The sequence below is a fragment of the Mesitornis unicolor genome, unplaced genomic scaffold (genome assembly GCF_000695765.1).
Source record: "Mesitornis unicolor isolate BGI_N332 unplaced genomic scaffold, ASM69576v1 scaffold32086, whole genome shotgun sequence".
Lineage (NCBI taxonomy): Eukaryota > Metazoa > Chordata > Aves > Mesitornithiformes > Mesitornithidae > Mesitornis > Mesitornis unicolor.
Window position 1 is genome coordinate 1 of NW_010190835.1, and position 14,728 is coordinate 14,728.

The 14,728-nt window shown below is 40.0% G+C and overlaps 1 pseudogene across 1 annotated transcript; it reads left to right on the forward strand.

The window, feature by feature from the left end:
• The first annotated feature begins 6 nt into the window (after window positions 1-6).
• On the forward strand, window positions 7-450 carry LOC104542290 (annotated as a pseudogene). Its single transcript, XR_728149.1, has one exon. The product of XR_728149.1 is annotated as a potassium voltage-gated channel subfamily C member 1 pseudogene (transcript).
• Window positions 451-14,728: the final 14,278 nt, after the last annotated feature.

Here is a 14,728-nt window from a genome sequence, read left to right on the forward strand (position 1 = left end):
GATGCCCACAGCCACTTCGACTATGACCCTCGCACGGATGAGTTTTTCTTTGACCGGCACCCGGGCGTCTTTGCCCACATCCTGAATTACTACCGCACTGGCAAGCTGCACTGCCCCGCGGACGTGTGCGGGCCCCTGTATGAGGAGGAGCTGGCCTTCTGGGGCATCGATGAGACCGATGTGGAGCCCTGCTGCTGGATGACCTACCGGCAGCACCGCGACGCCGAAGAGGCTCTGGACAGCTTTGGTGGGGCACCCCTGGATAGCAGTGCTGAGGACGGAGACATAGATGGCACCGGAGACTCTGGTGATGGTGAAGAGGAGCTGGAGATGACAAAACGCCTAGCACTTAGTGATTCCCCAGATGGCAGGTCTGGGGGCTTCTGGAGACGGTGGCAGCCCCGCATCTGGGCGCTCTTTGAGGATCCCTACTCCTCCAGATATGCAAGGGTAAGCTATGCAATCAGCACCCTCATCAAAACACTCGAACATCCCTTCAGTCCCTCTTCCTCCCAGCATCATCAGTATTATCTCCGCTGTCAGAGCAGAGCAGCCATCCATGTGTGTAGCCATACAAAAATCATACGCAGGCTCTGGGGACATAACCCACGCTCTCAAGTAGGCCCAACACATGGGGCACAAGTGGACACCAAGGCATGAGCTTGTGTACTTACATGTGGGCTTCCAGAGACCCTTATTTTCTAACAGGCTACTAGAAACCCACAGTCTGGGGCAGGGTCCCATTCACAGCCCAGGGAGATCTCCAGTATACCAGGTAATTTCCCTCCATGCACAGATTTTCACAGTCAATCATCTCCCAGTAAGACATCCCCCAGAGACACCTTGTTCAGCCCTCTTAGGAGCTGACAGCTCTCTCTCCCCCTTATGAGATGGAGAAAGGATCATGGGAGCAGGCAGTCCCTGGGAGACCGGGGTATTTGGAGAGTTTCTCAGCCTGGACTGGAAAGGGAGTCTGTTCCTTTCTCTTTTCTCATCCATACCATGTTAAATATTTATGATCATGCTTCTCTGAGAATGTGTAATTCAGTTCCTCAGCTCCTCACTCTGTCTTTTCCCTTGTGGGAAATGCAAAGTAGTAATCAGAGAATAGGGTTCATTCATGTAGAAGGGACATTGTTTGACAGGTTTCTTGCCTGGCTACTGAACGACACCTCCTCCCTCCTCCTGGTGCCTGCGGTTGTTTTGGAAAGGGAATGCACACTGGTGCAGTTCACAGCATAGCTGTGGATAAAGACGGTCTTAAACAGTCACCGGACTCCTCTAAGTAGGTACCTTTCATGCTATTACGTATGAGAATAGTTACAATAATTAGGGCCTGATCCTGCTCCTGATGTCAAAAGTAAAGAAAACCTTTATTTCAGGAGCAGCAGCAGGATTAACTCCCAGGATCCCCATATTGATAAGCAGAAAAACAGGAGGAGGATAATGCCTTCACAAATAAATTGGTTGGGATAGGTTTTACTCCTCTCTTAAGTGTACCTTTGTTACAGCATAATTGCTGCCAGCCCTCAGTTGGGATGAGTGGTGCTTTGGTGTGGGAGGATGATCGGTGTTCCCGAGGAGGATCAAAGGAGTGAGATCAGATTAGGAAGCAAATTGGATGGATGGAGGAAAGAGAAGTGGAAGAGCAGGGAGAGAGGAGCTGGTCATGTATGAATGGGTGGTGGAAGAGCAGCTGCTGGAGGCTGTTGGTCTGAGCAGCGATCTCCAGCAGGGAGCTGCCAGGTCTGCAGACTGAATGAATGGGGAAAGCTGGAGCAGAGCCTGGAGTTATATCTTGGTGCATTTCTAAAGATTCTTGTTTGCATACCCTTTGGAGATTTCCTCCCTGAACAAAGAAGTTAATATTTTAAATGAATTCCTTTAAACAGCACGGAGGATAAAGGAATAATAAAATATTTACCACAAGATGAAAGGATGATGCTGTTGAATTGCAGCTTTCAAATCCCTTATTTCTACCAAGGGAACATGGAAACAGAGTGGGAAGGCTGGAGGGTATCCTTCAAAAGGCTTAGTTAGCTTCCTTTAATCAAGCCCAGCGCTAGCAGGCGTTAATTTGAATAGCAGATCTCCCTGGTGCCCAGGAATCTGTTGGTAAAACACATTTCAAGTCAAAGGAGCATGCTTGTCCAAGATTTTGTGGAATGATCCAAAAGCCAAATGGATAATGCTGTCACAATGAAAAGGATACAAACAGGCAAAAACACATTTTGCTTGGGAGCACTATGATATTTTAGGTCAGAGGACAAAATCTATAGCCAATATTAAGAGTCTTTGTGGTAGACAAGTTGGAATTCTAAGAGGATATAAATTCCGATTTCTAATTCTCTGTGGGTATTTTCATTTAGGAATATGCATTTTATAAAGTGATTTGGGCTTTGTGGATGGTTTTTTTTTTTGGTTGGTTGGTTTTTTTCAGTGGATGTTATACTGTTTATTCACAATTACATGTGCATACCTGATGGAATTCAACTCCTGATTTACCTCTAACTTGTTATTTCCTTAAAGGATTGTTAAACTAGAAAAATGTGAATTCTGGGCAAAGTTGAAGCATATGCTGAATATTTCATGGGTTAAATATGATTCTTTAACTTGTATCTATGGAGACATAGGCCATATGCATTAATATTTTGCATGAAGGAAGATGGCTTTCATCATCAATACATGCACACGCTGTCCATTAAGAAGACATTATAAGACACTTAACATTTTCTAATAAAAGCCGTATGTTATGGTTATAGATGTAAAAAGATGAGAGTTTGATTTATGCTCCTGTAACCTAACACATACATTGCAAAAAGACCTTAAACTCACAATAACTAATTTACAGTAAAATAATTGATAGCATCATTAACAAGTGAAGGGTATATTAAAGCAATCATTAGCAGAGTCAGGCAACAAATCCACTGTTACCTCACTTTTCATTGTGTACGCTATTCATGCAAAAATTTAAATTCACATTGCCATTTTTTCAAAAAAATACATCACAAAAATTTGTTATCCTAATCAGATATGAGACTGTACTAATGGTTTTATATACATGTTTGTGACTACATATGGCGCCAAAATGTATGTCAAAATAACATATTAATATAAGCATCTGTTTACATAACCATTATACTATTACACTGAAGGAAGCAAAAGGAATACAGGACATGAATATTAAGATTAAATTAAAACCTGCCTATCTGAATAGAGCAAGATATTAGTGTATCTGGTACACTAATTCCGTGAATGTTTAGTAACCATCTGTGGAAAGCTCAGCATTTACTCAAATCAAGCCAATCTTGGAGAGTTTTGATGGACCCTCCTTACAAATACAAGTACATTTGACTGTTTTGCTTCACCAGCACCAAACTTATACTAAATTTCATCTGTTCTCATTGAAGATGGTCACGGGAGATTGGAAGAGCATTTGTGTATCCCAGGCAAAATCAGCAAATTTTGTCTGTTTCTAAACTTACTTTGATAAAGCATAAGCTCCCAGTCACTCATTGATTGTCTTCAGGGGCAACATAATCAAAAGTTTCTTGTTAAAACAATAGAGTCTGAGTTTAATAAAATTACAGTTTTCTAAACACTCCTTTCTTAAATAAGGTAGTTCTTTCTAAAAAGATGAAATGCTTTAAAAAATGCATAATCTTCTAAATCTGTAGTAAGAAAAGGTAGCTTGTTTCAAATCACAGATTGCCTTAGACACCTACAAGATAAACCAGTGTGACACTTGTCCATAATTTAAAGAATCCACGTTTGGATAACAGAGCAAAGTCTGGCAGCTGGAGGTCTGAACAGAGTAGCAGATTAGGTGATTGAAAAATATTGGATTTACAGAGGTACTGAGTGCATATGCAGACAGACAGCCATCCAGGTGCATTTTCAAAAGCATCTGATCAGGCAGCTAAATATCACTGCTGCCGATGGGTAATGTACACCTAAACTGGTGAGACATTTCTGTAAAGCTTATTAGAACTGTCTTTTTCTATGTTCAGGCAACTTTGTAAAATTATTTTTCATAAGTAGAAGCAAAGGGGGAAATATACTCAGAGTCACACAGAAAGCTACGCAGATACCCCACAGCAGCGTGTCTGAGAGTTGGCACAGAGTTCCTGCCTTTTGCACTCATTAGACTTCACAGACCTCTCAGTACACAAGTGTGTGAAAAATATTTTCTTAGCATCCCCTCTCCTTTATATTTATGTCCGGTCCTGCTGTTCTTACACTAGCAAAACTCCCATTGACTTCCTGCGGCGTTTGGTCTGCAGGTATCTAACACATTTGCCCCCTTCCTTCCCCTCCTCCCCAGCAGGGCAAGGTTGTGTTTGTGTTCATTCAGTCGCTAGGTTAGGCAGTGCTTGGGAACCAGGAGCTTTCAGCTGAGATTCTGCACTAGTGCTCACATTCAAATTGGACAGTTAAGCTTCATTAGTGAACCCTCAAGAAAGCTTTTCTAGTCCTTCCAAATAAACATTTTTACTGTTTTTAAATAAAAGCTGGTTGGGGTCCTATAGGAAGTCCTCAACAGCTTGACTTGCCATCCTGGCATATGCTATACAGCTCTGATCTGGAAGAGGAAAGGCTTATGGCAAAACTCTCTCTCACCCTTCCTTCATGTTCTCCCTTCACATCCTGCAGAAGGATCTGCTTTCCTCACTGGGTGATTTTTGAAGGACAAGTTTCCGACACTGAGATGGTGACAAGAAAAAGGATAGGGGGGAAGAGATGAGAAGAAGGTATTCCCCAGGGATTTCTTCCAGCTTTCTTTTGTATGTTCCAGACCATTTCAGCCCTGCTGCATTTAAACTCTTTTTTCCTCTATATAAACTACATCCCAGGGGTATGAGAAGGCTTATGGAATCCTAGTTCCTGAATAACCATACGGTCTCCAGGCTTAGAGGCTGGCATGATTTCTGCTCATCCTTCACCCTCACCCAGTACAGCTACACTAGGGAACTGGGGAAAGTAACACGGAGTGGGGCTTCCGCTGAGTGTGAGCCGACAGGGAGAGGAAGGAGCAGAGCCACCCAACACACTTTCCCCTACCACAGGCACCGCTCTCTGCGGGGAGGGATTTCATCAAAGGAGCCCTGATGGAGCTGCTCTCCTACCTTGGGCCTTTCTGCAAAGTCTCCCCTGCAGAGGCGTATCTAATCCTGCACTGAAGCTGGCTGCAGTAATTCTCACCATATACTTTGACAATTAACGAGACAGCCTAATTTTAACTGCACGCTGCATTACAGTTCTGGAAAAATGAGTCTTTCCACATTAAATGAAGATTCCCTTGCACTCGTAGTATAATGGAATTACAGACAGACATCTATTAACTACCACTCTATCATTCATTTTTAATATAGTTCCTAAAATCCCATTTTATTCCTGTTTTCTCCCATCAAGGGACATGTTATTGCAAATCCTTACATAACCCACTAGTAGCACGGTACGGTCGTGTCTGCATCCTGTCCAAAGAAGCCTTTGCAATGCCATCTAGAAATTGTTAACCGCTTACACCAAGTCCTACATTCAGTCCCTACCAAATTAGCCAAGGTGGGAGCAGACACACTCGCAAATAACTCCTGAGAATTGTCCTTCTGATTCAGGAGTAATAAATTTTAAAATCATTACCAAAAAAAAAAATATCATAGCAGCCATGCAGAATCATGACTTCATTGGTTTGAGTTGTTCAGAAACACATAGGAAGATACGATGTCTGCCCAGAACATCTTACAATCTCTTTGAAGTCCCAACCTCACAGGGAGATGAGAGTGATGATGTTATCCACCTGACAAATGTATGGCTGGCTAGTACAGACTTAGCAGTTCTAATTCATGGAAGGTTTTTTTTCAATCCATTTGCCTATTTCCAATTTTATTTCTATTATTCTAAAACCTTAAAAAAGAACAGCATCTGTTGCCATTTTAGTTTTTTTTTTAAATCTTACTTAATTTTAATGTTTCTAGGTTACAAAATTTACTTGATTTAGCCAAGGCTGTGATTGTATAGATCATACCATCATATGCATACACATATATATGCCTTCCTATCACTGCCACCTCCTACGATGCTGAGTGGGATTTCCATATGAGGAAGGACTTCAAAATTAAATCATCCCAAAATACTTCTGAAAATGTAACCGTGGAGCCACTGAAATCAATATTAATTTAGTGACTGGTTTCAGTATGATATTCGGTCCCTTCTCTCTCTAATCCATCCCTATGTAGCTTCAATTATTTTCTTTGCCCTTCTCCTGACATTTGCTATTCTGGTTTTGGTTAGGAAAAGAAGGCAACAAAATACTGGTATTCTCTGCTGGTAGATCATGAGAAAAAGGATAAAAAGATCTGTGATATTTCTATTTTAGAACTGCTCACAAAAATATTAGGCTATACCTAGGAAAACTATTTTTCCATCTGATTTTTCCTTCCAATGTGAAATCTATTATTTCATGGTATTTATCTTTCTTATTTGTAAAAATACATGACTGATCGGTGTATATTTATGGTAGTACTTCAGTAAAGTCTATACATGCTGTCTTTTAACATAAGGAGAGATGTTAGCAAATCAGCAACAGAGGGCCCAGCCTTACTGTTATTGAAATTCAGTGCCAAAATTACCACTGACTTCAAGGATAGAGATGAATTTTCCTGCAGTATGGTTCAGGATAACAAGTTAATTGCAGTGTACTGCTTTTTTTTTAATAGATGCATTGTGTATTTCCATTCCAAAACACTGAAGCGCAATAGATCTTAGCAATTTATTAGGAATATGCAAACTCAAATATATTTTTTCATAATCGTTTAAAGACATGAGCATCTTTATGACACTGCATCAAAACACAGAGCTCTAATTCTGACAAAGCTCTTCATGATCTTACTGGCATTTTTTACTGCAAAGGACTATAGAATACAACCTCGTTCAAGCCACATGACTTCAATTAATGTTCCACCAAATCATATCCAAGCAATGCATTTCATAATAAAAAGGGCAATCAGGGGCATTCAGGGTGAAACGTTGGGCCCTAATTGATAATCAAGTGTGTAATTCTTTCTCATGCAAATGCAGGTGGCAAACCTGAGTTTCCATTTTGTATAGGCTCAATTTTATGAAATTTCAGAGCATTCTTAGGGGATAAGACTATAGAACAGCCATTTTGAGATTTTTGCAATTGTATTACAATTAGCTCCTCAGTTACTACATGCTGAATCTGATCTGAGGAAAGAACAGTATTAGAAGGCTGACTTGGCTTTCTCTGCTGAATATTGCATTACATAAATATGTGATTCACTCCAAATGGTACACAGGAGTGTTAGGATCAGATGAAATCAGAGAAATCTATGAATCTGTGGAGAACCATCCCCTCCCCCCTGGAATATAGACTGAATGCTGTCATTTCTAGAATAATTTTTACATCTCTCCCGTGCTCAGTAAAGACCCAGTTTTTGCTGTCTTCCCTCCTACTCTTGTAGTGATAGCTTACTCCAGGAATATCCCCATTTCCTTCGGGCTGAGAACAAGGTACTACCCAACACGGGTAAAGGTGAAAGGACTAGACCCAAACTGATATTCATTTCTTTCAGACGTGATTTATAAGACATAATGAGGGTTCTAATAAATCATGCTATAAAAATTTTGAATAAATCTCAGTCCAAGGCTTTTTGTAGTGATTCCTTATGATGTAAGACCCTTTAATGACAGTAAGTTAAAATTGCATTGTAATGGCCCTTTGTAAATGCAATAAATCTCCGATTCCAGTGCACTGCGGACAGCCAGCGATGTGTGTGCTGCACATGAGCTACCAACACAGGCACACGCTGCTGGCACACACTTACATAATTATGTTGATACTTCAGCAGCAGCAGCAAATCTCAGCACTGCTAGATTTACTCTGACAAAACATTCGGTCAAGACCATTGTGGTGTTATGACTGCATAAAATGGTTTAAAATATCCCACTGGCTTTTTACTTGAAAATCTGGGAAGGAATGTCCCTTCTAAGAAGCAGTAAGATGGATTATTTGGTTTTAAATAACAAAGGCAAAACCTATTCCTACTGAGTCTTATAATTTCCCAGAGACAAATACGAGTTAAAACAGGCATTTTGGTCTGTGCAACCAAACTGAATCCACTGTCTTTCCTGAATTTCCTGGATCATCTGCTCTACATTCACAGAAAAACTAGAAACGTGCACAGAAATAGACCAACACGATAATAGCTCCTTGTTTCAACTGCAGCAGAATCCCTATTCCTGCCCACCTTTGCCCTCCAAAAAACACATTTACAACATTACCTGCATTTCTCTATTCAAATACAGAAAGATCTGATCAGTTCAGGTTGCTTATTATTTGACATGCATCAGAAACTCAGCTGCAGATTTCACTTTGAAAATTCATTCCAATAACCCTGTTCTATTTTCCAGTTTGGATTCTTGCAGTCTCCGTTACACCGGATCAATTGACAGGTACAGATGGTGGAGACCAGTTTTGTGGTTTATCCAGTTATTAATTAAATGAAAACCTTCAATCAGAATGCTTCTAGCTCAATAACAGACTTCAAAAAATGAATAGGGAGAAACCCCTAAAAATGCTGAGCACCTACAACCTCCAGCAGAAGGGAGGCCATGTCTTATAGCAAAAAAGGCCATGGGGAAGGAGTTAAGAGACTGCCAGAAAAATCTCACCCCACCTCATACGGCCACTGGTGTTAATGGGATCCAGCCAGAGACCCATGCAAACCTATTTCAGGCAAGGTTTTTCAGGACAAGGACAATTTTGTAATTGCTACAACACACAGTGCAAAAGGACTTGCCTTCACAGCAGCCTCTGATCTCTACTCTAAAAACAAGACAACATGATGTCAGCCACATTGTGCTATTCCTGTTTCTTTTTTTAGCATGGATCTCCCCATTGCTTCTAGCGTGGAGTTTTGCAAGAAATCTAGTGACAGTACGGCTTAGCACATCTTAGGAATGTGTCCCGCATAATGCAGAACTGATTTTAACTCCAGCTCTTTCAGTAAAGCACTTGTAAGAACAAACCAAGAAAAACCCAACTGTGCTATGACAGCTCAGCCAATGCCAGACTCAGTCGATTGCTGGGAGGTGGGGGGCTGTTTGGTTTTCTTTTTTTGGGGCAGTAGCAGATCAGCTTACATCTGGTGAATTTAGTGTTCAGCTGATAGGAGTTCAGTGTTTATCCTACCAAGAAGTCCCAAAAGTGCTAGTGATTTTATTAAAAGACCTAATATAAATTTCAAAACTGTATAGATTACTTGAAATGTTAGTTATGTCTAAGCAGCAGGAAATCAATAGTGCAAAAGTGCATTCGCTGTTCTAAAGAAAACATCTTTTGGAGAACCTGTTCTGCTAAGAAAAGAAGCTCAGTTTACCTTGTAAGTGTCAGTGACATGGACTAAAGGCAAATGAAAAGTTTGAAATTCAATAGCAATTCCATAGCATCTTCAACTCCAAACCACAAATTTATCTTCACATATTTACCACTGTCAGCTACAACAACTCCTAGAAGTGCTCATTTACTGCCGTTAAAGGGTATCTTGGCTAGAAGAGCAGAGTAAGCTTTTGTTCTTATTAGGTGATCTTTAACATTCATTAAGAACAGTCCACACATGTCCATAGGGATATGCACAGACCTCCATGGTGCCAACTTAATAGAAAGCAAAAAAACCCAAAAAACTAAACCCTGCCCCCCCCCCCCCAAAACAGATGATTGCAAGCAACTGAATTAGTGCAGCTTATCAAGCGTTAGTCATTATTTGTGCGCCCTCCTTGCTTGCGTATGTTAGCTCTGAAGAATCCTTTCAGGGGTTTCGGCTAGCGTCTACAGCACGTCAGTAGTACAAAGGCAGGCCACAGTCATATAACTCAGCAAATGAACATTTGCAATGGCACAAGCAACATATTAGCTCATAAAGCCACGTCATTTGAGTATGCTTCAGCCCTTCTCATTTTCTATGAATTGTACTGTGTGTGGAATCATATAAGACATTTAATCTTAGTATGTCATTTTCAAAACAGGAAAACAACTTTTCTCGGGTAACTTGCTTTATTTTCATCTCTCCCTCACTCTGTGTTTATTGCAGTAACTAGCACAATAGGGTTGCAATCTCTGTACACACCTCTAAATGCTATTGCCATAAAAACAGCAAGTTAACAGTAAGCATCTCTGTGAAGAATTGCACTATACTCAGATGTAGTGTTTCCCAAACCAACCTAGACTGGAGCAAAAGATCATCCAAAGCTATGATTCTCCAAAAGATACAGGATGCGTATGAGCTGTGCCAGCCAGGGCTGGGCGCCCACCATCTCTCTGTCATTCCTGCGTCATGGAAATCTCGCAGTCAGTTCCTACATCTTCACTTCTGAGGCCAGGCTCATGAGAGGATGTAGCCATGAGAGTTCAAACTTACAATTCCCAGAATGCTAACCCTGCCAATCTAGTCTTTTTAAATGCATATTAAAATTTGCCTATGCCTACTGTATAGTTTCTGCCTGTGCTCAGAACTGCTTTAGTATTGTTGGTAACTGCCTTAATGCCCATAATTTTTCCTCACTAAGAGGCACAGTCCTTTAAATATACTTGCTGAATACACACTGAATAGAAGCTGTTTTCTAAAACATGCTCGAATGAAAACAGGAGGTATTAGTAGTGTGAAACAGTTTGCCAGATGCAGTAATCCAGTAGCTACAGTTTTGTGCTTAGAATGTGAAAATTCAGGTTTAACATCTTCCTCCAGCTGCAGGACTTCAAATTTTCATCTGTCTCTGTTCAAGAGACTTCCCAACTTCACCCAGCTGCATAATCCACACAGTTTGTGAAGTTGATGCCATTTGCACAGCCTGAGGATTTCACAAACCAATAAAGTGGGTATCTGGCAAGGCAGCATTTCCCAGTAATGTGGCACTAAGAAGCTGTTCCTGTGTGGTAATTCTGGGCTGCTGAATCCAATGAGATTAATAGCAGAAAACACATACACATAGTGACATTGTCAGAGACAGCATGAATTTAGCATGTGAACACCAGGTTTTTATTTGAAATCACTCACTACTTTGAAACCAGTTCCCATTAGGAAATAACCATGTGTGGTCGTCATGCGGTGGACTCCAGGACCAGCTATGTGCAATGATTTAGTGATCTCTGTGCAACCCCTGCGGAGAAGTAATGTACAAAATGCACAGAAAGCATGAGATGATATGCAGAAGTAGACGGTATGCAGGGGACTTTTTCACCCCAGAGTCTGAGTGGTTTTTCAGCCATGCTGTAAGGATGCATCACAGACTGCTTTGAAAAGCCATACCTTTTCCCAGGGCTATCAGTCTGCCACCTTGCAGTCATGCCATATAAACACTCGCATTCCTAAAATCTTTGAAGGCTGCCTTTTCATCAATATTTTAACTTAAACATTCTTTTAATTTAAATGGGAATTGATCACTTACATTTTATTACTTTTTATTATTTCAACGTGTGTTACCACCATTAAAGGAAAGTGATCTCAGTTAAACTATTGCCGGCATGAATTTAACTTGGAAACGCACTAGTCTTTGCAAGATTAGGGCTTTTTACAGGATGTGTGCTTTAGCTCTGGTATTAACAACCAACACAGAAGTAATCAGTAAACATTCTAGCTATTACATTCTAGCCTTCATGATACACATCATACTAGTTCGAAACCTTACTGGAAACTGTGAAGGGTATATTGTTAAATATACCTCTCTACTCTAATTTACCTTGTATAGGAGTCTTGCCAGGGGCTCTAATGAAGCAGTAGCAGTTTTGCAGTTTTACCATCTGTTACCAAATCTACTCCTGCTATAACAGAAGCAGAATTGAATTTGAATTTTGAACTCAAGACAAACATTGGAAAAAATATTTTCTTTCATTGTTTAAATAGCTTTGCTGTGCAGTCTAAAGAACAAGACATTTGGACAATAAATAAAACATTTTTTAAAATTATTTAATTAAAAAACAAGATGTAGCAAAAGGATAATGATAGTGTTATTCTACATAACCACAAAACAAAAAAGAGGTATGAATACGAAATCATGTTACATTCCACAGCCTTCAGATTTAGATTTTAATTCAGGGTAACACATCTTATATTTATATCCTGCAGAAGGGGAAAAAAAAATCAACAAAAAAACCCCTTTTAAATATGAATGTAATTGAAAACTTTTAAAATGCTACATCTGTGCTATCCAATATAGAACCGTAGGACCAAACTGTAGAGTACTTAGGAACTGAACCGTCCTGTCCCTCTTTCCATCCCAAGTAAGGACCTGCAGGGTAAAATCTCCAAAGAACACTACAGTTTAGCTTCACTTATGTGCAATGGACTAAAAATGAATACTTAATATTTATATGAATCATTGTCAATGTCAAGTAAGATGAAGCTTATAAAAATAGAACCAAATCAGGGAATGAGTTTTAAGACTCAGTGGGTAAATGCCTCTTTACGTACGGTATTATTTATAGATATTTTTCTAATCTGTTCTGTCATCTTGTCTCTTAAATTATTAGAAAGGGAGAAAGGAGGAACTACGGCAAATGCAGATGAAAGAGAAATCTTACTGGGAACTGTGGCAGGAATATGAGCAAAAGCCAGGAAGTTTGGAGCTGTGTTCCTAGGCCTCTTGTTCTCTGTATGTTCTACATGAAAACTATTCCAGCCTGTTTCATAATTAAATATGTACACTTTTTAACTACTCTCTTGCAACAAGAGGAATGGTGTTTTCAAGACTCTAGCATCCATAAGGCCCACTACTAAATGTGAAAACCTGCTGAATAGAAGCTGATCACAAGCAGGCTTCAAGACATTGGGCTCACTCCTGCGTCAGTGGTCTTGCCAAGCCTTGGGCATCCTGCAGTGGCAAAATTCCCCTTTAGATATAAATGTTGGTCTCACACAGAAGGTCACAACAGGAATTTCAGCACCAGGTCCTCATTTTCATAGCTCCCCTTGAAGTCAATGACAGCTGCAGATGGTCTCATCAAGTTGATCCCCAAAGGTTCTTAAGCTAGGCATTGAAAACTTTTTAAAATGTCAGCTGTGACAGCTTTGTGCATCTATTTATCATAATCTGATATAGACACTGGCACTACCATCACCTCCCTGCATCACAAAGGCTCTGTGAGTCTTAACCATTTACGAAAACTTCTACAAAAAGGACAAGATATAAACAAAATATTATAATTTTAAACAAATATTCAATATAAAGTGCAAAATACTCAAGAGAATTAGGATGCAAGTCACTTTGTAAGAAAATTTAAAGGAAAGGAGCATATGCATAAAGCTGCTGGCTTCTTGAAAATAGAGTTATCTTTTGCATGTAGGAGTCTGGGGAGGTCATCCTTATTTTCATTCTGGTACGAGGTGGAGAGCACTGCTATGAAGTAATTAAAGCCATTTGTTCCCTTGTGCAGAGACTCCCATTACACAACCTTCATCAGACAGGAATTAAAACTGAGTAAAGCAGGCATCTACTCTCTTCCCTGGATCCACATGCTTATGGAAGACTAGGTACCCATAGGCTTTTGTTTTGATCATTCAAGTACCAGCCTCATGAGCAGCAATGTGAAGTACTTTTTCCTACTCTCGACATCCAGGTAAGATTTCAAAATAGCTGTATGTCTGCTGAGAATACCACACAAAACCGCTCCTTGATTTTATTACATTTCTTGCTTTTTTTTCCCTAAGCTTTTACTGCTCTTAACTTCAGCAGCAAGGTCTTCATTCAGACCAGCAAGAAATGTAATCTAATCTCTTTTTATCCCGATTGTCCTAAAGCTATTTCAGAAGATGTCCATGATTGCAGGTGTGAGAATTGCAGTAAAGTTAAACAGAGATCCTAGATGTGAGTGTTAGGAAAAACAAGGAATTCCGATTGCAATGTTCATCCCATTAGCCAACCAGATTTTATTTAGCAATGACAGTCTAACAAATGTAATTTCCTCCTATGATAGCTGTGGACACATCATTAATTCTAGTAAATGCAAAACTTATAGTAGAAATCCCTTTCTGTGGCATCCCTTGCTCCTCACTTTGATAATTTTAGCAAAAGAACAAAACAACACAAAACATTTCTACTGCAAGCTTATATATAACTGTTCAGATACAGCAGCAGTTTGGTCTAAAGGTCTTCCTACTGGAGCTGTAATGCAAACAGATGGCAAAGGGCTGAGAAATACATTCAGAAAAATACACTAGGAAATTTATGTGTAGAAAATAAATTCACCAGTCCTGTACCATGTTTATTGAGAGACCAGAAGCTGTATTTTGAGAGGTGTATCAATAAAGATCTGGATACAAATGGAAAAAAGTAGCTTCTCATTCACTACCGGCACTGCATATGATACTAGCTGTAATCAAGAAATATTTCAAGATGACATGAAGCTATCAAGCTGCATAATTCCTGCTAGCGCTCACCACAGTCCTGCTATTAAAATGCCTACAAGCCACAAAAACACTCTTAAGCCAACTCACTAGCCCAAATTACGAATTCTTCTAGGTAACAAAACTCACCGCAGGCTTGCTGCTTAGGGTACAATCCATTTTTTCTTCAAATACACCTACCTTCATCAAAATGCTAAGTTGTCACTCGTGGTTTTGAATCCTCCATTACACTGAGGCAGTGGTTTTATTTTTTAAGCATACATATAGAGAGAGACAAGCCAAAAGTAGTCACCATGCATGTCACCAGCCCC